Below are 23,299 nucleotides of genomic sequence, written 5' to 3'. Positions count from 1 at the left end.
AAAACCTAGCAGCCTGACACTTTGCTTGCACACTAAGAAAACTAGAAGGAAATGCAGGAGTGAAAATTGGTTGATTGGTTTAATTAAAACACCACTTTTGAAGATAATTAATGACCATATTAATTATATTCTTTATCAGGTGTCTCCTATATACCTGGTGTTGGCTTAATACTTAGGGTGTGGGCTTGGGATTTGTGGATCCTGACTTCAAATCCCACTTTGCTGTTGAATTAATACTTGGTGTGGTTGACTCTACCTGCCATCCTTTTGAGGTTGGCAAAATGAGTGCCAGCTTGCTGTTATCCTGTGTTGGAGTGGTGACCTGTCCAGGGTTGTTCCCAACAGCTAAGGGGACTACTTAAGGCAGCATGACTGATCTGCACAGAGTATGGTCCCAATGGATGGTGAATCCTTGGTCACCACGCTCTCTGAGGTGTATCTCAGGTTACATTGCTGGGGTCTGAAGCCACCATGTTTTTTGGCCTACTCAATTACAATTGCTTCTTCTCCGTTATATATTTTGTGGGTCATCCATGCCTTGACTTAAAACAGGCCACAACGATTTCTTCTTCATAAAGTTTTTTTTCACTTTCCTCACTCATATTATCGAATGCCTGTTCATCATAGCCACAAATCGCTGGGTACATTGCAATGCTGATAAACCCCTGGAGACGTCAGCATTCGTTGCTTTATTTCATTTTCGTACAAGCTGCAGAATCGAACTTACAAGCAGTTCCGACTCCGATAAAAGTATTCATTTGTCCCATTCGGACATTTGTCTCGTGTTTGAAGTTCCTTGGTTCGAGATATGAAAAGCATTGGCCCGAATTTTGTGTTCTCTTTGGATTGTTATATCTTTGAATTGAATTTTGTTAATTTTTCACTTGAATTCCATATTTCAAGAATTATATTTCAAAGGTAAGTCTTTGTGTTTCTCCTTTTTGTGCACTTTATCTGAGCGGAACTTTATTTGGAACTTGGAACAGGCTGTGTTTGCCCTCACCCAGTGATTTAACAAGCTTAGTAGGAAAACAACACTGATTTTCAAGGAGTTGGGTACACCTGGAACATAAGACGTCAAGAATTAATGCTCAGGTCACACTACCTTGATATGGTCAGGATGGAGGTACAGACATTCCTGTATAGTAAGTTTTAACTTTATACCTTAGCAGCGTACGAGTGCTCACGTTTTCTTTTGTCCTCGAGGCTGTTTCTAACACAGTTGGTTATCTTTATATGAACCGGGCTTGCTTCAGAATCATTAGGAGTTTATTTTTGACTTTCAAAGGTGATAGCACATGATTTTTGAATCATTGACCACATTAATATGTTTTCGAAATTGCGGAGCCAGTTTTTTTAACAATTTTTAAATAGATGGCAAGTGACCGGAATTTCACGCATTTGACCCGTTTTGTTTGTGAAAATCTGCAGACCCGTTTTAGTATCATCAAAAAGGATGGAAAGTTTGATTCATTCTAAAAACGCAATGTTTCACTTCCATTCCACTTGCAAGGATTGAAACACAGACTGTTAAACCTGGGATGCGTTCAACTACCAAGTTTCTTGTTGAGCACTTTCCAAGTGGCTTAAGCACTCAAGCAAGCATTCGAAACTGTTGATAAGGAAGAGCTCGCTTGGCAAGCGATAGCAAGCTTATTTACCTCTGCTACCAAAGGAAATGCTGCACTCGTGTCGTTGCATGCAGTTCTGTGCTCTGCTTGGAACAGGCATCATCCCAACTGACTGGAAGAGGGGCCTTGTTGTCCCTCTCTGGAAAGGGAAGGGTGTTCGCCAAGACTGCAACAACTACCGAGGGGTGACGCTGCTCTCGGTGCCAGGCAAGGTCTTTGCTCGGATAATTCTTAATAGGGTTCGCCACCATCTGCTTGAGCACCAGCGTCCAGAGCAGTCAGGCTTTACACCAAAGAGGTCAACGATTGACTGTATCCTTTCTCTTCGGCCCAAAGAGCAAGGATACCCGAACACTTCGGGTCTTCACCGAAGGCAGACGAGAGTTTTGGCAGGGGCTGCTTGCAGCCTATGTTGATCTCTGTAAAGTGATCGATTCGGTGAATCGGGATGCCCTCTGGAGGATTCTTGGTCTTCGTGGGGTGCCACCAAAACTGATCGATCTGATGTCTGAACTCTACTCTGGTACTGAGAGTGCTGTGAGATGTGGTGGTACCATCTTTGACTTATTTCCATTTGTTAATGGAGTTCATCAGGGGTGTGTATTGGCCCACACACTTTTCAGCACTTGTATGGACTGGATTCTAGGGAATATGTCGGAGAGTTCAAGCTGCGGTGCATCATTTGGGAATGTCAAGATCTCGGACCTTGATTTCACAGATGATGCAGTCATCTTTGTGGGACTTTAGACATCTTTTTGGGGGCCCTCGAGGTGCTAAATGAGGAGTTGGAGCCAAAGGGATTACGGGTTTCTTGGGTCAAAACTAAGATCCAGGCTTTCAATGACATCTAGGATGCCGCTGTCCTGTCTGTGCCTGTTTGTGGTGAGGATGTTGAGGTTATGGAGAGATTCACTTACCTTGGCAGTGATATTCATGTCTCTGCCGGCTGTGAGTCAGAGGTCAATAGACGTCTGGGTCGGGCCTGGATAATCATGGATTCACTGGATGATATGGTGTGGCGCTGCCGGTACCTGAGCGGGAGGACGAAAGTCCGAGTCTTCAGGTCATTGGTGCTTCCAGTCTTGCTCTATGGATGCGAGACTTGGTCTCTTATCAAGGATCTGAGACGGAGACGTAATTCCTTTGGTACCAGGTCTCTTCAGAGAATCCTTGGCTATCGCTGGTCGGATTTTGTGTCCAACGAGCGGTTGCTGAGAGAGACTCAAATGAGATTTGTTACCTTCATAGTCCGTGAGCATCAGCTTCAGCAGTATCAACATGTGGCTCCTTTTTCTGTGATCCTGCTCACCAGATTCTCTCAGCAAGGGAGTCTCATGAGTGGAGGAGGCCAATGGGCCGACCTCCTGCCTCGTGGTTGCAGCAGGTTGATCAGCATCTCAAGGAGATTGGGATGGGCCAGGCATCTGCCTGGGGGATGGCCAGATGGAGGCCCCTGGAGTACCAGTGGAAAGTGGATGCAGCGACGCACTGCTCTGGCACATGCTCCCATATCTGACCTGACCAAAGGTGAAGGCAGTTATGTTTTCACTCCTCTCTGTCTTTGTCTGTTTGCTTGTCTGTTTGTGTGCAGGATATCTCAAAAAGTTGTGGCCAGATTTGGATGAAACTTGTTGTGCAGATTTGGTGTGTGGCAAGGACGAATTGATTCTATTTCGGTGAAGATCCCAATCCAGATCTGGATACGATAATTATTTAATTAACAAAGTGATTCTTCACAATTGAGATATAGGACCAAAAATGATATATCGAATGATATATTTTTTAAATGTATTGGGCCTGATATGTTCTCGTGGATCAGGCATTTCATAGTGGAGGTATGCACTCCACCGAGTGCCCTTCTAGTTGATAATGGAACACACCCGGTATCTGTTCAGTTACCAAGCAGCCAGCGATTGGTTGGGGTGCTTGCTTGATATTCTCAAGCCACTTGGTAAACGCTCTACAACTGAATGGTAATGGAACACACACACACACCTGGAGTGACCTGCAGCTGATACACAATTTATCCCACGAGTGAATTGGCTGTGTGATGTCATGAGCTTTCTCTCACCGAAAGGCATGTCACCATCCTCCAGGATTGAAACATCTATAATGCAACATTCTTTTTAAAATCATGAATTGAAATTCCCCCACAAACAAGGGTGAAAGTGACACAATGTTTTTCTGTTATATACAGCACGTACTGCACTCGGTAATCACACTGACTCCAGTGTGTGTTTGTGTGTGTTTTTTGTATACCTTGTCGAGGCTCGTATGAGAGCTAACACACAGAGCAGAGCAAGGGGGGGGGGGCATGAGACAAGAGGGGTGGGAGAGGGAAGGACAAAACAATGGGGAACAGAGACATAAGGAGATCTGTGGAAGGGAGAGAGATGGGGTGGGGAACACGGGGTATACAAGATGGACATTACAGGGACTTTCAGGAAGGAAAGCAGGGAATTTGAAGGACGTGGGTTTGTGGTGGATTAACGGGGGTAGAAAAGATCGAGGTTTTGGATGGGGGAAGATAGGTGGTGGTGAACAATTGTTTTGAAGGCCTGGAGGGAAGACGGGGAATGAACAGAGTGTGGGAGTTTATTCCAAAGGTGGGAAAAAAGAGGAATCAAAGAGTGAAGGGAGCAGAGATTCGTGATTTTGGCATAGTTTTTCCAGAAGGGTATTGTTTGTGGACCTTGAGTGCCCGAAGGAAATATGGTGGAGACAAATCACAGACAGAGCAGAGTGGGGGGGGGGGGGTGAGACCAGGGAGGAGACAGTAGACAAAGACCACCGACCTACCTGTGGTGAGAGAGTGAGAGGCCCAAAGATTCAGCCTCATCATGGGAAATACCAATAATGGTAAATGCATTGGTTTCCACAGCATGAAGCCGAAAAATGTGGGAGGCAGGAGCACTAGCCCAGAGGGGAGAGCCATATTCCATCCGGCTGTGGACAAAAGCTTTGTACGTGGTCAGGAGCTCAGGTGGGCCAAGAAAGGACTTTGCACAATGGAGGATTCTCAGTCAGCGACTGGCGTTGGAGGCCATGTTGGAAATGTGGCTTTCCCAGGAAAGATCATGGCAGAAAGTGAGACCCAGAAGCTTGAATGAAAGCAGTTCTTCCAGAGAATTGTTGAGAAAGTAGATTGGTTGGGGGGGGGGTTCTAAGCGGTCCTTTCGGACATAGTGAGAATGTGAGATTTGTCGGAATTGAAAAACATGTTCCATGTGTTGGACCATTTTGTGATTTTATCCAGATCTGCAGAGAGTGAAGAAGCTGCGGATTGCTGGTCTGAGGGTTGACAGATGGTACTACAGAGGGTGGAGTCTTCAGCAAAGAGCAAAACAAAACAAGTCATCAGCTAATAAAAGCTGCATTCAGACCAGCCTTTACTCCTGAAGAGCAAGAAGCAAGATAAGAAGCAAATGCAGTAGCAATGGCTGCATCCAGAGCAGCTGAAACTCCTTGTGTTGTTCATAAAGCATGACTTTTTCTCTCTGCTGACTCCCTCCCCCCACCCCATATCTCTCTCTCTCTCTCTCTCTCTCTCTCTCTCTCTCTCTCTCTCTCTCTCTCTCTCTCTCTCTCTCTCTCTCTCTCTCTCTCTCTCTCTCTCTCTCTCTCTCTCTCTCTCTCTCTCTCTCTCTCTCTCTCTCTCTCTCTCTCTCTCTCTCTCTCTCTCTCTCTCTCTCTCTCTCTCTCTCTCTCTCTCTCTCTCTCTCTCTCTCTCTCTCTCTCTCTCTCTCTCTCTCTCTCTCTCTCTCTCTCTCTCTCTCTCTCTCTCTCTCTCTCTCTCTCTCTCTCTCTCTCTCTCTCTCTCTTCCTTGCCCCACCCATTCTGAACACAGTATAGCACTCTCTTCCCCTCTCCACATCCCTCTATATATCTCTGTCTGTCCTCTCACTCTCCCACATCCCCCCTCCCCACATCCTCGCACTCCCTCTCTCCCAGAGTGTGTTGTGACATGTGGTAAGGTGTGTCTCTCCTCCCCCCTTCCTTGCTTTCACCTCGCCCCCCCCCGTCTCTCTCCTTGATTTTGCAGGAAAATGGCTCCTACAAAAAGAAGAAAATGTACAAGAAGCAAACTTGACAAAAAACGACTTGTGAAAGCTGCATCCTGAGCAGCCTTCACTCCTCAACAGCAAGAAGCAAAACAAGAAGCAAAGACAGCAACAATGTCTGCATCCAGAGCAGCCTTTACTCCTCAAGCACAGGAAGCAAGATAAGCAGCAAACGTGGCAGCAATGGCTGCATCCAGAGCGACTGAAACTCCTCAATAGCAAGAAAGAAGACCAGCGGAAAATGCAACAACAATGGTTGGGTCTGGTGGATGCCAGGAGAACGCTACCTGCCCAAATGCATAGTGCCAACTGTAAAGTTTGTTGGAGGAGGAATAATGGCCTGGGGCTGTTTTTCATGGTTCAGGCTTGGCCCCTTTGTGGCAACAGTTTGGAGAAGGCCCTTTCCTGTTTCAGCATGACAATGCACCAATCGATGTGAAAGAACTTGACTGAACTGCACAGAGCCCTGACCTCAACCACATCGGACACGTTTGGGATGAATTGGAATGCCGACTGCAAGCCAGACCTAATCGCCAAACATCAATGCCCGACTTCACTAATGGTCTTGTGGAAGAATGGAAGCAAATCCCCACAGCAATGTTCCAACATCTAGTGGAAAGCCTTCCCAGAAGAGGGAATGCTGATGGGGGGAACATCAAAAGGGGGGGACCAACTCCATATTAATGCTCATGATTTTGGAATGAGATGTCGAAGAGCAGATGTCCACATACTTTTGGCCATGTTGTGCACCTCCTGACTGTTGTGGTGAGCATCAAGGCGGATTATATCTCACATGGTAAAACCGCATAATCTGCAAAGAACAACAGTCCGTCTGCCACCCAGATGATAGTTACCACTAATGCAAACCTTTCAACAAGAAGGCAAGTGATGTGATCAGCAGGTAAATCAAAACATATGGGGTGTCTCTGAAGAGGTCTAAAGAAGTTTAGATATTTGCTTTCTTCTCAGAAACGATACACGCAATTCTGATGAAACTTCACTGCAACCTTCACCCATGACATACCAAAGTTTGTTCATGACATTGGAAAAACCGGGCTCTAATGAGATTTAAGGGGGGTTCTCCCCCAAAATATGCATTTGCTTTCTTCTCAGGAACTAAACGCGCAATTCTGATGAAACTTGACCACCATATTCACCGCCCATGGTGTACTAAAGTTTGTTAATGACAAAAAAAAATTGGGGTCTAGGAGGGTCTATGGGGTGAGGGGGGTTGCCCCCCAAATATGCATTTGCTTTCTTCTCAGAAACTACACATGCAATTCCAATGAAACTTGACCACTAACTTCATCACCTGTGATGTACGAAAGTTTGTTCACGACATTAAAAAAGACAATTGGGGTTTAAGGGGTTCAAAGGGTTAGTTTCCCCCAAAAATATGTAATTGGTTTCTTTTCTGAAACCACACAGATAATTTTGGTGAAACTTGACCACAACCTTTATCAACCGTGGTGTACCAAAGTTTGATCATGGCATAAATAAACAAATCCAAAGGTATTTACTTTCTTCTCCATTATATATTTTGTGGGTCATCCATGCCTAAAAGTGGTTGCCAATTTATCATATATATATATATATATATATATATATATATATATATATATATATATATATATATATATAATATGCATACACATACACATGCATATATATCTTCTTCTTCTCCTTTCGGCTGCTCCCGTTAGGGGTCGCCACAGCGGATCATCCGTATGATCCGCATAGTGATTTGGCACATGTTTTACGCCGGATGCCCTTCATGACGCAACCCTGGTCACCTCTTACGACACAGGGATATGGTACACCTATTTTAACCGGGGTATACACCAGCCCAGTATACTGGTACTCATTTCGCCGACCTCGTAAGGATGACAGGCTGAGTCAACCCCCTGGTGTATTAATTCAGTGGCCCAACGGGGCTTGAACTCAGGACCTCTTGGATCCCAAGCCGCTGCCCTAACCACTGCGCCAACACCAGGCTCATATATATATATATATATATATATATATATATATATATATATATATATATATATATATATATATACATATATATATATATATATATATATATATATATATATATATATATATATATATATATATATATACATATACATACACACACACACACACACACACACACACACACACACACACAAACGCACCTATGAAGTAACAAGTGCTGAAAAAAACAGACCTAGTCTCACTCACAAAATCTAAAAAGGTACATAACATTAATTCCTGCAGGAACAATTACACGATTTGAAATCTTTGTTATTTTATCACACTTGCATTCGTTTGTGACAGTAATTACCACTGAGGCAAATTCAAAGTTTCATTATTTCAATATGCTGCCTGTTATTTCCCCAAAATCAAGCAGGTTATATAAGGTAGAAAATCAGCTGTCATGCTTGTAAACTTGTAAAAAGCTTGTAAACTCAGAGAAAAGGTCGTTGCATTAATGTCCATAAGCTTCTGTTGCAATTATATTTTAAGAAAAATTAATTAATCACTTTTGTAAGACACAACTGAGAGCACCCTTTTGTGGGTCACATCGATTAGTTCATGATGAATATAAGGCAAATGGTGTCAATTTGAGGATGTTATTGGCTCGATAGGTTTCATTTTTACAGCATAACAAGTCTTTGCTATTAGGCTACATGTGTTCAACTGCAGGTGTAAAACTCCAGAGTTGAACCACAACGGAAGTGTTAATTGAGAGGCGTTGAAAGAAGATATGGATGCAAATGTTATTGTTGTTTTTTTCCCCTTCTGACTATTTATTATCATGACTCTTGGACAATATTAGACTGTATCACCTTCGTTTACTTGTATAAACTTTTTTTTTATATAAACAGACAGAAAGGGGTGAAAACATAACCTCCTTCCCCTTTGGTTGTGGAGGTAATTATACAAACATTCGATTAGTACAACAAAATTTAAATATGCATCTCAATAAAATAGACATTATCAAAGCTTTTCGAATTGCACTCCTCAGGATAAAACCCGCAAGCAGCTGAAGAAGAAGTACCAAACTCTCATTTATTAAGTAACGATGTAATGTCCTCAATGTTGATTTGTTGAGAGAAAGAAAGGACGGGATTACCTGATTGGTGGAATCATAGAGCATCAAGTGGAATGAGAAGTTGGAAATGAACATTCATGAATAATGATTAGATGAAGACGAACCATCATGAACAATGAGTCGGTGGAAATTAACCATCATGAATAATGATGAGTCAGAGATGAATCACCAAGGTACCAGCAGAAACGTAATACTAGACGGGGAGAGCTAGTTGGGGAGAGGGAGGAGGGTCGTTTTCATGATGACTCAACGTTGACTGTGGTACAGTTGTCATACAGTCAAGCCATCATAGTCAAAATAGATTATATAGTTCGGACAAATTCTTTCTGTCTACAAAGAATAGGATTGGTTGACCTGATGAGTATGGCCTCCATTGCACAAAGGTGAGCTAAACTGCATCCTATACTCAGGATTTTAAATCAGCCAATATGATATTGCTCTGCAAACTGAGGATTATTAAGTAAATGGTAACCAATTGCAGAGGAACAGGGAATAGTGGGGTAACTTAGCATAACAATTGTGCATTTTGTGAGGAAAGCAGCAAATTTGGCACACTAGTAGCCTAATATATTATGAACAGATTTGGATATTGTGCCATCTCAATTTCAGCCATTTTCCACTGCCATTAAAATTTTGAGATGGCCCAATATCCAAATCTGTTCATAATATGATATGCTAATAGTGTGCCAAATTTGGTGCTTTCCTCACAAAATGCACAATTGTTATGCTATAGTTAGCTAAGTTTCCCCACCAGAATAGTTGTCATACTATGTACATTCTTACAAGCATGAGTTGGTTGTCTCTGTTCAGATGACTGACCCTGTCTGATCCCCAAATGGATTAGTTGTTCAATACAACTCTTCAATCTCAAAGATGTGTGGCCCACATACTATGCTGTTCACCCACCCACCGGTTGCTTCCGTCAGTCCAAAAGGACGTTCTGCCCCCCTCTCATATAAGTAAGATGATTTACGAATTTCAGTGCCAGTGTGATGCTTGGTACGTGGGGCACATCTTTGAGATTGAAGGATCGCATTGAAAAACAGGTCCCTTTGGGGATCAGACAAGGTCAGTCAACTGAACAGATACAACCAACTCGGGCTTGTAAGAACGTACATAGTACGACAACTATTCCCTGTGGCTCTGCAATTGGTCACCAATACTGAATAATCATCAGTGTGTAGAGCAATATCGTATCGGCTGGATTAAAATCCTGAGTAGAGGATGCAGTTTAGCTCTCTTTGTGCAATGGAGGCCACATTTATCAGGTCAACCAATCCCATTCTTTGTATACAGAAAGAATTTGTCTGAACTTTATATCTAATTTGACTATGATGGCTTGACTGTGTGACAACTGTACCACAGTCAACATTGAGTCATCTTCAAAACAACCCTCCTCGCTCCCCCCAACTAGCCCTCACCTAATTAGCATGACGTTTCTGCAGTACTTTGGTGATTCATCTCCGCCTAATCATTATTCATGATGGTTAATTTGCACCTACTCATTATTTATGATGATCTGTGGTTCCACCAATCAGGTAATTCTGTGCTTTCTTTCTCTCAACCAATCAATGTTGAGGACATTCCATTGTAACTTTATCAATGATAGTTTGGTGCTTCTTCTTCATCTGCTTGCGGGTTTTATTCTGAGGAGTGCAATTCAAAATGCTTTGATCATGTCTTTCATTGAAATGCATATCCATAATTGAAAAATCAAATACCAAAGGGACATTCGATCTGGGACCAAAATCTATCATTTTGGATTTGAGCCTCTGAGGAGGTGTTCCACTGATTTTCATTTTCATGAGGTTGCCCATGGCCCACTTTGTTTTACTAATTAATGTAATATCAAAACACGTGTCAAACCAAGCTCCCCAGAATCCTGTCATGGATCCTGAGAATTTTCCACTACGAAACAGTTTCTGTCAAGAACTCCATTTCCCATTGTGTGTCCTTCCCTGCACCCTCCGAACCTACAGGAGTACCCTTGGTTGTGTTTGAAATGGTACCACAGATGACTGCTTGTGAGAATGCTGAATGCCTGAATTATGTATTTGCTTCCAAATATGGTGAATTCAACCCCTGACTCCCAATACCTACGCTACCCTCTTGTACCCAACGGCTCATCTATACTAACGAGAGGGGCACTCGGTAGAGCGAATACCTCCGCCACGTCATGCCTGATCCACGAGAACATATCGGTCCCAATACATTTTTGAAACAGCATGCTATACAGTACTATATCGTTTTTGGCCCTTTCTCTCAATGGTGAAAAATTACTTGATATATTAAATAATTCTCGTATTCAGATCCGGATTCGGATCTTCACCAAAATCGAATCATTTCGTCTTTGTGACACAAGCAACCAGTCCACCAAGTTTCGTCCGAATCCGTCCATAACTTGATGAGATATCTTGCTATATATCGTTTTTAGCCCAATCTCTCAATGGTGAAGAATCACTTCAAAAATTCGAGTAGTCGGATCCGGATCTGGATCTTCACCAAAATCTAATCAGTTTGTCCGTGTCACACACCGAACCTGTCCACAAAACTTAATCTCGATCTGTCCACAACATTTTGTGATATCCTGTAAACAGACAAACAGGCAGACGAACAGACAGAAAGGGGTGAAAACATATCCTCCTTCACCTTCGGTGGCAGAGGTAATAAATGTGTGTGTGTTTGTGTGTTTGTGTGTGTGTGTGTGTGTGTGTGTGTGTGTGTGTGTGTGTGTGTGTGTGTGTGTGTGTGTGTGTGTGTGTGTGTGTGTGTGTGTGTGTGTGTGTGTGTGTGTGTTTGCCCTCCACAACTCCAAAACCATAAAACCGAGCAGCCTGAAACTTTGCATGGATACAAAGAAAACTCCAAGGAAGTACAAGAGTTAAAATTGGGTGTTTGGGTTCAATAAAACACCCCCTTTTGAAGGTTATTAACCGCCTTACTTCATGAAATACTTTACCAGGTGCATCTGAATCCCCCTCGCTTTTTGGGGTCTTAAGGCGTATCCTGGGTAACTTAGCTGGGGACTGAAGCCGCCATGTTTTTTGACCTTCTCAACCATTTCTTGACTTGGAACAGGCCGCAACGATTTCTTACCGATACAGTATTTTTTTTTCACTTTCCTCACTCATATTATCGAATGCCTGTTCATCACAGCTACAAATTGCTGTATGCATCGCTTTTTTAAGTACTATAGTTGTAAAATTAAGAGCTTGGAGCGATTTCATGCAATATATGACATGATTTTTCACGATCTACTCTCACAGACTAATTAATGTGTATCATCGAAACATTGGTTCGATTTTGAGCTTCGGATATCGTCCAGACTAAATAAGTGTCGAAATCTGTTGTGAAATATGATAATTTAAAGAAATAACGAGTATTATAACTAAGCTGATATACCTTCTTACTTTATGCAAGTGAGGCTATGGTCCTTCCTTCTCCACAGATACACAAAAAAATGTGAAATTTCCAAAGCATTAAACTTACCTTTTCATACTGTTTGGAGAATTGTATTGAGTGATAAAAAGATTTAGGAATGCTCCAAAATGAGCCAGCTTCATTGAGGTACATGGTTTAATGCATTCACTGCAAGACCTCGTACCCTGTCCCCCAGAGGGAATGCCTATACATAGTGTCTGCCAGATCTTTGTCTCTATTTTTGGAGGTTTCGTGAGGTGCTCCATGGGGAATCAAAGCAAAACTGGTTAAAAACGGACGTTTAAAAAAAAAAAAAGTAATAACGTTTATGCGGACCGATGTACCACGTGACATATGCACAGCCGAGCAGGCAAGATAGCGGATTATCTGCAATGTTGATTTTACAGACAATTGAACTTTGCGATGTTTCCAGGGTTGTTCTGCATCAGCTGAAACTCTTTTGTAGATAAAGTTATTGCAGTAGTACTCGAACCAATTTATATTATTTCATTAACTGCTATGCCTGGTGTTGGCTTAATGCTTAGGGGGGTGGGCTTGGGATCCTTGGTTCCTGAGTTCAAACCATGTTCAGCTGTTGAATTAATACCAGGTGGGGTTAACTCGACCTGTCATCCTTCTGAGGTTGGCAAAAATGAGTGCCAGCATGCTGGTATCCTGTGTCGGAGTGGCGACCCGTCCAGGATTGTACCCAATAGCTAAGGAAACTGCTAAAGCAGCACCAACGCTCTGCACAGAGTATGGTCCCAATGGATGGATTAACTGCTGCGTGCACGGAGAAGACAGGCTTTAAAGTTAAAGGGATCCTACATAATATGCAGCGACAGCCTGGCCAACCATTCCTAATCAAGTATTTAATTGGAGTGCTTGCATGAGTGCTTAACCCACTTACCGAATACATTATATTTGATGGCAGTATGGTGCTACGTCCTTTTGAGCGAATCGTTCACTCACTATGAACGCTTTTGCTCATCACGTCATTCAGAGCAAGTGGTTCATGCTCCATCGCCCTGAGCAAGTGATTCATGCTCCGTCGCCCTGAGCAAGTGATTCATGCTCCATCGCCCTGAGCAAGTGATTCATGCTCCATCGCCCTGAGCAAGTGATTCATGCTCCGTCGCCCTGAGCAAGTGGTTCATGCTCCGTCACCCTGAGTGATTGGTTCTTGCTCTGTCGCCATGAGCGAGTGGTTCTTGGTCCGTCGCTCTGAGCGAGTGATTTGTGCTCCATCGCCCTGAGCGAGTGGTTCGTGCTCCATCCTCCTGAGCTTGTGGTTCATGCTTCATTGCCCTGAGCGAGAAGTTCATGCACTGTCGAGCAGAGCGAGTGGTTCGTGCTCTGTCGCCCTGAGTGGTTCTTGCTCTGTCGCTCTGAGCGAGTGGTTCATGCTCCATCACCCTGAGCGAGTAGTTCATGCTCCATCACCCTGAGCCAGTGGTTCGTGCTCCGTCGCCTTCAGTGAGGGGTTTTTGCTCCATCACTCTGAGCGAGTGGTTTGTGCTCCGTCACCCTGAGCGAATGGTTCATGCTCCATCGCCCTGAGGGAGTCGTTCATGCTCCATCGCCCTGAGGGAGTCGTTCATGCTCCATCACCCTGAGCGAGTGGTTCATGCTCCATCACGCTGAGCGAGTGGTTCGTGCTCAGTTGCCCTGAGCGAATGGTTCATGCTCCATCGTCGTGAGGGAGTCGTTCATGCTCCATCACCTTGAGCGAGTGGTTCGTGCTCCATCGCCCTGAGCGAGTGGTTCGTGCTCCGTCGCCCTGAGCGAATGGTTCATGCTCCATCACCCTGAGCGTGTTGTTCATGCTCCGTTGACCTGAGCGAGTGATTTGAGCTCTGTCACCTTGAGTGCATGGTTCATGCTCCTTCACCCAAGTGAGTGGTTCATGCTCCTTTACCCTGAGTGAGTGGTTTGTGCTCTGTTGCCCTTAGCGAGTGCTTCGTGCTTCGTCGCCCAGAGGTAGTACTTCATGCTCGGTCGCCTTGAGCGAGTGATTCGTGCTCCATCACCTGAGCGAATAGTTCGTGCTCCATTGCCCTGAGTGAGTTATTCATGCTCCGTCGCCTGGAGCGAGTGGTTCATGCTCCGTCACACTGAGCAAGTGGTTCATGCAAGAACATCCGATTTCCAAGCCGTTTGCCATATTCTCGTGTTTTCTAAATTACTGAGCCAATTTTTTTCCCCACCCCTCAGAAACAGCTATTTTTGCAGAATAATATTTGTGAGCATATTCTTGAAATGTCTCAAGAAATGCAATGTTGTTTATCGGTGAAAGCTACTCAGTTTTTGGTTTGTTGCTGATGTCAGCCCTGTGTGTGTGTGCATGTGTGCGTGTGTGCGTGTGTGCGTGTGTGTGTGTGTGTGTGTGTGTGTGTGTGTGTGTGTGTGTCTCTCTCTCTCTCTCTCTCTCTCTCTCTCTCTCTCTCTCTCTCTCGCTCTCGCTCTCTCTCCCTCTCTCTGCTCAAACCTGAGCAGAGAGATGGCCGACATGGCCATACAGAGAGATGACCTACAAACCAAATCTCCAAGCAACCAACTGGGCATCCTTCATCATGCAAGGTCTTTCCTTCACCAGTCTGAACTTTTGACAGCTTACAAGGTATTCATCCACAGCTTGATGGAGTACTGCTCCTCCTCTTAGGCTGGCACTCCTGCCTCACACCTTGCCATTCTTGATGCCATGGAAGTAAGTCCCTCAAAATAATTTGAATTTCCTGCAGTGAAACTGAGTGTCTCGACCTGTTTCTTTCACATTACAGGCATGTTAGTGGCTTCTCTGTATTCTTCCACCTCCTTTTTGGTATTGTGCCCTCTGCCTTCTCTTGGCTCTATGCCTCCCAGGTTTCTTCATGGTGCACATGGTCTGCTGGTAACCATCTTCTTGTTTAGCTCCCAAAATCCAGTCTCTGCTCACATCCACTCATTTTTTCCTCTTTTTTTTCTCTCCTGTGAACCAATTTCCCTCATCTGTTCAGTCCCACTCTTTCCTCCAGGGCTTCAAGACAACTGTTCAACAATACCTCAGGTCTCCCATCTATATTTCTGATCTCTTCTACCCTAAAATATCCTATTCCCAAGCACACTTTCTTTCCACATTATTCTGATTTTCGCCCTCTTCCTCACCTCTTTTCCTTTGTTAGACATTGGTTGGTTTGTTCTTTTTTCTGTTTTATCTCCGCTTCCCTCTTCCTCTTTTCGCTGTGTTTCAATCAGCTTGTGTGCAGCTTGTTCTCCCCAATGTGTCCTTCTTCGCCTCCCCGTGATATCACTCTCACTTCTACTCTGCTGTTGGTGCTTCCTCCTTTCAATTTTGTTCCCTTCCATTCTGATCTTGCTCTTGCTTAGTCTCGATCATGTATACAAAAAAAAATCAGAGATTGGGATCAAGGGAAGGGCAAACGAGGGCATACAATCCATGCCATGCATATAACACAGCTGATCTGAATTTTGATTAATAAATGACATCATTGGGAAATAAGAAAGATAATTTATAAAGCTCCACTTTATACCCCCTGTCTGTTAAACTTCCAAAGAAATGAAGATGCGATTCTGTCATTTCTCAAGATTAATGATCCTTTCCATTTTTTGCAATGTTTCTTGGATTTTTAATGAATTTACAGATCCAAATGTTAAGGTTTTTTTCATTTAATACAACAGCAATGGAAATCATTACAATATCCTTGACCTTTTGATATGCACTCAGTATTCATGTTGATGCAGAATACTAAGACAAAGAGGAAGGAGAACTAGACAGTGTGCCCTTCGATTATAGCTACACCTCTTTATCATTATGGAATTGCGATACAAAGAGTAGAATGGCAGGATAGCTTTGAGGTATGCACACTTGCCTTTGAGCTGTCTTGCCTGAGTTTGAATTTTCTGCTAATTGTAAACTATCACGCTGCTTGTTTTGCATTCAGTGTGATAGATCAATGTGTGTGCTGTCTATTGGAAGGTCATTAAACTGGATTACCTGTCTTTAAGGACTGCTCGGTGGTGGACATTAAAGATGCCGTGACATCTTTCACGAAGAACAGATGAGTTATCACGAACACCCTGGACAAATTAAAAATACTTGCTCCCTTCAGTCGAACATCCAGCCTTTCCAGCCTGCTCTTTAAACTTGAGCCCAAAATGTTCCCAGGTTTTCCCCACAAGTGATGGCAATACATTACTAGATATGTGTGATCACAAAGAATCGCCAAGGGTAAGCATCGCCCGACCATCCCCTGTTACATCGACTCAACCCTGCGGGGCTGGCCCAATGCCACCCCGACGATGGCAAGGCGACGGTTGCTCTTCTCAGACGAAGACGCCACACGACTAGCAATGCGGCAAAGTCAATCCTCGCGCTGACTGGGTGCGCCTCAAGTGTCGATCAGCACCGGTTCGACTGCCCAGTTGTCTGCTCGGCCGGCCGTATGTATGTAATGTCCAGCCGTGGCTGACTGGCTATGTATAAATCTGTCCGAGGCAGGGTCAATCGCGTTCATTCGATGGGTCGATGCGCTGGCATTGCACAATGGTTAGTCCTCCCGCGCCGGCACTCTCGACTAAACGTCGTTTGTGACTGTCAAAGACGAGCCATTTGTTGACAATTTCTCTCCATTTATCCCATCTTACAGACGTAAAACGTTTGACTTCTTCATTCTCTACATTATACTGGTGAATAATACACTGGGGAGCGTCCTCACTGGCCATGTTCATCAAAAATTGTCGATAAATCGCCGATCAGCTGCCAGTGATTTACTCCCTGCAGGAAGCTGCCATCTTGGACAACTTAGCTGGTCACATGACAGTCTGATGTAATTTGCATACAACGTCAACCAATCTATTGGCTGTCGAGGTGTCACATATCCCACACGTGATCCGTGTGGAGAAAATTCAAATGAGAGAGCGCAGGGAATGCATCGATTTTCAAGATGAAAATACACAATAACTGCAGCTATTTGAGTGGAGAGCTTTTGAATACATATGTATTTGGATACATACTATCGTATCATCAAGGTTTTGTCTACCCCCCCCCCCCCGCACCCGATGGGTGGAACGAAACTGCACGATACAGCTTATGGCTGATGGCCTAATGGTAATAAATGACTGCTCAATTCATAAACAATGAAAAGAACTAAGCCAAGAGGGTATTGAGGCTTCCCTAATTTTCTTTTATATTGTACATAATTTATATGTGCCAATTCATAACAGTGAGGTTTGATTTGGCTTGGATTTGTCAGCCACACTGACGTTCATACCGGCCGCCATCTTGATTTTTACATTTTCGGCTTTTTACTCATGTGATTAATTATTTCATTGAATCGCTTGTGTCTTCAAACTTATATTTAGACACTTTGTTTGCATTTCTATCATATATGGTTGCTAAGATATGATAAAATAGAGAATGGTGGCCATATTTGGCACCATAAAGGGTGCCATCTTGGTTTTGGATATTTTGAATGTTTTAGTTCAAATGGTTTGGATTAGAATTAATGATTTTATAGGATTGCTTGTGTTTGAAAACCTATGTTTCGACACTTTGTTTGCATTTCTACCATGTCTACTTGTTAAGATAATATAAAAAAAACAAAATTGCGGCCATATAGAAAAGCACAAGGAGGATTTTCGGGGACTTTTGGTATGTTTTTTAACTCATTTTTCTGGACTTTTCCTGAAATTTTCAGCTTGTTATAAATTTTTTCCAGGTTTAACTTATAATTCTTGGCCTAATTGGGAAAATTGAGCTGACAAAGAAAGCACTTTTTCTTCAGACCGCCATTTGACCTTGACTTTTAACCTGAAGGGGTATGATGTAAATAAATCGTAAATGTGCCTTGCTCTCGGCTATCCAGCTAGGGCAATTTAGTTCTGATTAGATCAACATTAGTCGAGTTTTGGTGAAAAGATTTTTATGTGTCTTTAATGCGGTCATGACCATAAAATTAGATCAATGTCAAAAAAAAATGTCAACCCCGCATACTTTTTATTCCCATGATTGATGCAAAATTTCATTCCAAAAGTCCCTGCTGGCTCTGATTTTCAGGTTGGAAATTTGGAGTGTTCAGAGTGCAGGAAGAATTATTTATCTCTAAATGGTGGTTTCATATTCCGAGGTGTCTAAGAAACTCTGGTACCATGAAAAATTGCAGGAGTTAATTATAGAAACAAACCATACAACAGCAATCACGTCAGTGAGGAGCAGGTAGGCTCGGACAGCCTCAGCAACCCGGGGGTGCTAAAGAATGAGTTCGGCAGGTGGGCAGACCTTTCAGTGGAGCCATGCTGCCCAACCACGAAATTGTGTTTAACAACTCAATTTATTCGTACAATATCATGACCTTTCTCTACCTTTTAGGACAACTAGTTTTGTCCATGATTTTACGTTTTGACGCCATTATTACCTGTTGTGTGTCTACTAGATCTTGTAGGTCGAGTGTTTCAGGATCTCTGTATGTCATTTCCTGTTTAAGAATTCATTATTAAATGAGAAACAACAAGAGGTTCATCATGGGAGGTAATCTTTCACGTGGATATCCTACTCCCAGACAGACAGACAAATAAACAAACAAACAGGGGGTGAAAACATAATTGCGGTCCACCTTCGGTGATGGAGGTACTAATTGTTGGTCCTTCTTTTACAGAAAAGCTATCCCCCTCTCAAAATGATGAATCAGTAAATGTAAAACACTTTTTTGCCACGAAGCATGCACAATGCCGTGGCTCACGAATGCAGTGGGGCGCGAATCAGCTGCCGACATCACAACGCGAATCAGCTGATGACGTCAGTGCATCAATTTTTTGCATTGTTTTTTTTTTTTTTTTTGTCAGTGCATCCATTCAAATCATCTCACCTGCAGTTGGTGAAGAACAAAGTTTCTTGGTGTCAAGCCACCGTGCCTTTAAAATAGCGTCAAAAATGACAAACAGAAGAGGAGACTTGTTCATTTTCATCGTGGTTCTTCACCAAACAAACAAAACCCACTTCACTCCATGGTGTAGATAATGTCAAACAAAAGTCACCATTAAATATTGACGTGTTGAGTGACTCGTGAAAAGGGATGAGATGAGGCTTGTAAGGAAAAGTGTGCGAGATACTAACGTGTCGTGATGACGAGATCCAGTTGAGTACCTTGCGGTGTCTGCTCCGTCTATTGGCTCTCTGGAAGGATTCCACTGATTAGCTACTCATCTTACCATGTTTGCTTTTATTGTAAACATTCGCAAAATGTAATGAAAATTTTTCAAGTCACAGCACTAGCTTTCCTCTAGACCGATGACCAAAGAGAGACAGTGGGATTATGATGTGGATGACAACCAAAAGTGATTGCCTGATTCCAGTCGCTAACCCCTCAACCCTGAACACACTTGCTAACCCCTCACCCCTGACTACACTCACTAACCTTTCACCCCTGATTACACTCGCTCCCCCCTCACCCCTGACTACACTCGCTACCTGCTCAGCCCTGACTACACTCACAAACCCATCAACCCTGACATCACTCGCTAACCCCTCACCACGACCTACACTTGCTACCCTTCACCCCTGCCTTCACTCGCTAACCCCTCACCCCTGACTACACTCACGAACCATTCACTCCTGCCTACACTTCCTACCCCCTCACCACTGACTACACTCACTACCCACTCACAACTACCTACACTTGCTTCCCCATCACCCCGACTTTGATCGCTAACCCCCCACCCTTGACTACACTCGCTAACCCCCCACCCTTGACTACATTCGCTAACCCCTCATCCCTGACTGGACTTGCTACCCCCTCTCCCCTGACTTCACTCACTAACCCCTCACCACGACCTACACTTGCTACCCTTCACCCCTGCCTTCACTCGCTAACCCCTCACCCCTGAGTACACTCGCTAACCATACACTCCTGACTACATTTCCTACCCCCTCACCACTGACTACACTCACTACCCACTCACAACTACCTACACTTGCTACCCCGTCACCCCGACTATGATCGCTAACCCCTCACCCCTGGTGGAGAATCACTTTAAAATTCTAGTGGACGGAATCGGATTCGGATCTTCACAAAAATCGAAGCAATTCGTCCTTGTCACACACTCAACCTGTCCACCAAGTTTCATCCGAATCTGTCTACAACTCTTTGAGATATCGTGCTGTATATTGGTTTACCTTATCTGTTGATGGTGAAGAATCACTTTTAAAAAATCAGATCCGGATCCAGATCTTCACCAAAATCTAATCAATTTGTCCTTGTCACACACCAAACCTGTCCACAAAATTTCATCCGGATCCGTCTACAACTTTTTGAGATATCCTGTACACAAACAGACAAACAAGCCGGGAGGCTACAAGGGTTGTCGCTAGACTAAGGCGAATTTGAAATATGTAGATAAGAGAACACATCAGATGGATTTTTGCCGTTCATTGTTCCATATAGGAACATGTTGAGAAACTGTCCATTCATCATTTTTGTTCGATTCCCTAACCCCACGTGAGGGAAACCCAACACGAACGTTGGGGTGAAAGCATATAGTAATATAATTGCATACTAGTCATACAGTTTTTGACGGATCGGGCTGAAATTTTTGGACAAAAAGGTTGATTATAGTGCGCATAAAAGCGCGGAAGCCGATTTTTGATTTTCGAAAAAAAAATATTTGGATTTTTTTCAAAAATTTCAAAGTCCTGTTGTTAGGCAATGGTGGCGTTCATAGCAACGGTGCTCAAAAGCATACAACTAAATCCTGGTATGAACCTACCAGTCAAGTTTCATCAAAATTGGTTGACTCCTTTGGCCTCCAGAGCTGTCCATTACATACAAACAAACAGACAGACATACAGACAGATGTAAAACCTGAGAATAAGGGTAGTCTAGCGACCACCCAAAAAACATACAGACAGATGGAAAACCTGAGAATAAGGGTAGTTTAGCGACCACCCAACAAACAAACAAAAAGAAGATGCTGTGCAGAACACGACACTTGCAAAATCCATAGCACAAGTTTGACCTCAAAAATAATTGCTGGTTGAATTCAATGACCAAATATGCCCTCTGCAAATTTCAAGTCAATGAGATGAAAATTTAAGATTTTAGAAATACCTCCTTAGTTGTTGACCTTGGGCCTATGTTGATTTTTTGGTATTTGTTGACCTCAAAAGTAATTAGCTGGTTGAATTCAATGACCTGAAATATAAATCCTCTTCAAATTTCAAGTCAATCAGATGAAAATTGACAATTTTAGAAATTCGGCCTTTGTTGACCTGTTGGCCTACATTGACCTGAAATATAATTGTTGGTTGAATTCATTGGCCTGATATGAAAATCCTCTTCAAATTTCAGGTCATTTGGATGAAAAGTGAGGATTTCAGAAATCCAACCTTAGTTGTTGACCTACAGCCTATGTTGACTTCAAAAAGAATTGGTGGTTGAATTCAGTGACCTGATATGAAAATCCTCTTCAAATTCCAAGTCAATCAGATGATAATTGAGGAATTTAGAAATACAACTTTAGTTGTTGACCTTGGGCCTATGTTGATCTTTTGCTGGATGTTGACCTGAAAAATTATAATTGGCTTGTTGAATTCAGTGACCTGAAATATAAATCCTCTTCAAATTTCAAGTCAATCGGATGAAAGTTGAGGATTTTAGAAATCTCACCTAAGTTGTTGACCTTTTGACCTTTTGACCTCAAAAACAATCGGCTTCTTCCTTTTGACAAACTCTACCATGAGGTGAAGTTTCGTGAAGATCGGTTGAAAATTACGACTTGTAGGCGACAAACAGACAGACGGACCTATCTGTTTCTCTGTTCTGGACAAACTGGACAGACTGTTTGTCTGTTTGTCTTTCATGAGGGTGAATAGTTTTTCACAGTATCATGGTCTGCCGATAGTGCTTTCCAAAACTAATTTTACATTATGGAGGCCGAATATTCTTTTGAATTTCTCAAACCAGCCTGTGCAGGCGTGGAACTTGAGGGTAGCCATAGTTGAACTGGAGCCTTTAGCCCTGGGTGCCTCGTGGAAACGTTGGGAAATGCACAATGATATATCCCGATTCCTGTTTCACTGGTCCACTCAAAGGCACTTTTTTCTGTGCTTGGTCCTTGATCCAAACATGAACAGCTTTTTTCCAACCTTTCAATGTGAGGATAACAGGACTGGAATGATACTTTTTTGCTTTGCACAGTACTCTTCGCAACACTTGCACGGATGTTTGACTCACTTTTAAGGTTGTACCACACTGTCAATTCATTGATCCTGTAATGGCAGCCCACAGATTCCGCACTTTCACCTCCAGCCAACCTATCTAACAACTCGATTTTTCGCCCAGCATCATAACCTTTCTCTGCGTTTTGGCACAACTAATTGTGTCCATCATTTTACGTTTGGGTGCCATTAAAAGTGGTGCATGAGAAACATGATGCAGTATGGGATAGCATAGACTGGCCAACTTTATTCCACATTACACAAAGGATTGTATTTCAAGCAAGTTGAGAAAATGTCAGACAGTTGTAGTCCATGACCTTCACTTTTATTCTTCTACTACCAAGACGAGAAACATTATTGGCTTCTGAGCTTAGCTAATGTGACCATGGTCTCCCTCCTATTGTTCATTTTCTCTTCCATCTCTGCAATTTCCTGAACGAAATGAATATCGCTCCATATTTAGAATGACCTGAAATGCAAAAAGTTACCCTTCTCGGTCGTTGTCATAAACATTCAGCAGGTATTTGAAAAAGTTTCACTTTATTTTTTTTTAAATCTCATTTCAACCTTAGGATGCTCCATTATACCTGCGCTTTAATTGCTGCATGCTATTGCCTGGGTAACTGAGCATGTCCAGGGTTGGTGTTGTAGACTGACAATTGCAAAGCTCGATGTCATTTCCCTGGTAGTTTTGAGCTTCCTTGCCTCTCCTTAGTCAATGAGTTTCTTTATTTCAAACTGCACAGCACAATGTTGTATACCAAATCACCAAATAGTCAAAACAAAATGTTACTTCTTTTTTTTTTTCCTCAATGCAATTTCCTTCGACAGCAAGGATATCAAGTGAAAGTATTCTTTTGCAGTAGAATATGC

At 43.0% G+C, this 23,299-nt stretch overlaps 1 long non-coding RNA gene across 1 annotated transcript in view; it reads left to right on the top strand.

Moving 5' to 3' along the window:
- The window catches only part of LOC147008635 (uncharacterized), an 83,918-nt gene that overhangs the window by 3,450 nt on the left and 57,169 nt on the right, over positions 1–23,299 (top strand). Inside the window, exon 2 of the long non-coding RNA XR_015053235.1 lies at positions 14,713–14,923. This is a non-coding gene — a long non-coding RNA (uncharacterized LOC147008635). The remainder of the gene's footprint in view (positions 1–14,712; positions 14,924–23,299) is intronic.

The sequence above is a fragment of the Eptatretus burgeri genome, chromosome 18 (assembly GCF_056783735.1).
Source record: "Eptatretus burgeri isolate ZD-2024b chromosome 18, Ebu_testis_v1, whole genome shotgun sequence".
Taxonomy (NCBI): Eukaryota; Metazoa; Chordata; class Myxini; order Myxiniformes; family Myxinidae; genus Eptatretus; species Eptatretus burgeri.
The sequence above is the reverse complement of the archived record's forward strand: the minus strand, read 5'-3'. Positions and strand labels throughout refer to the sequence as shown.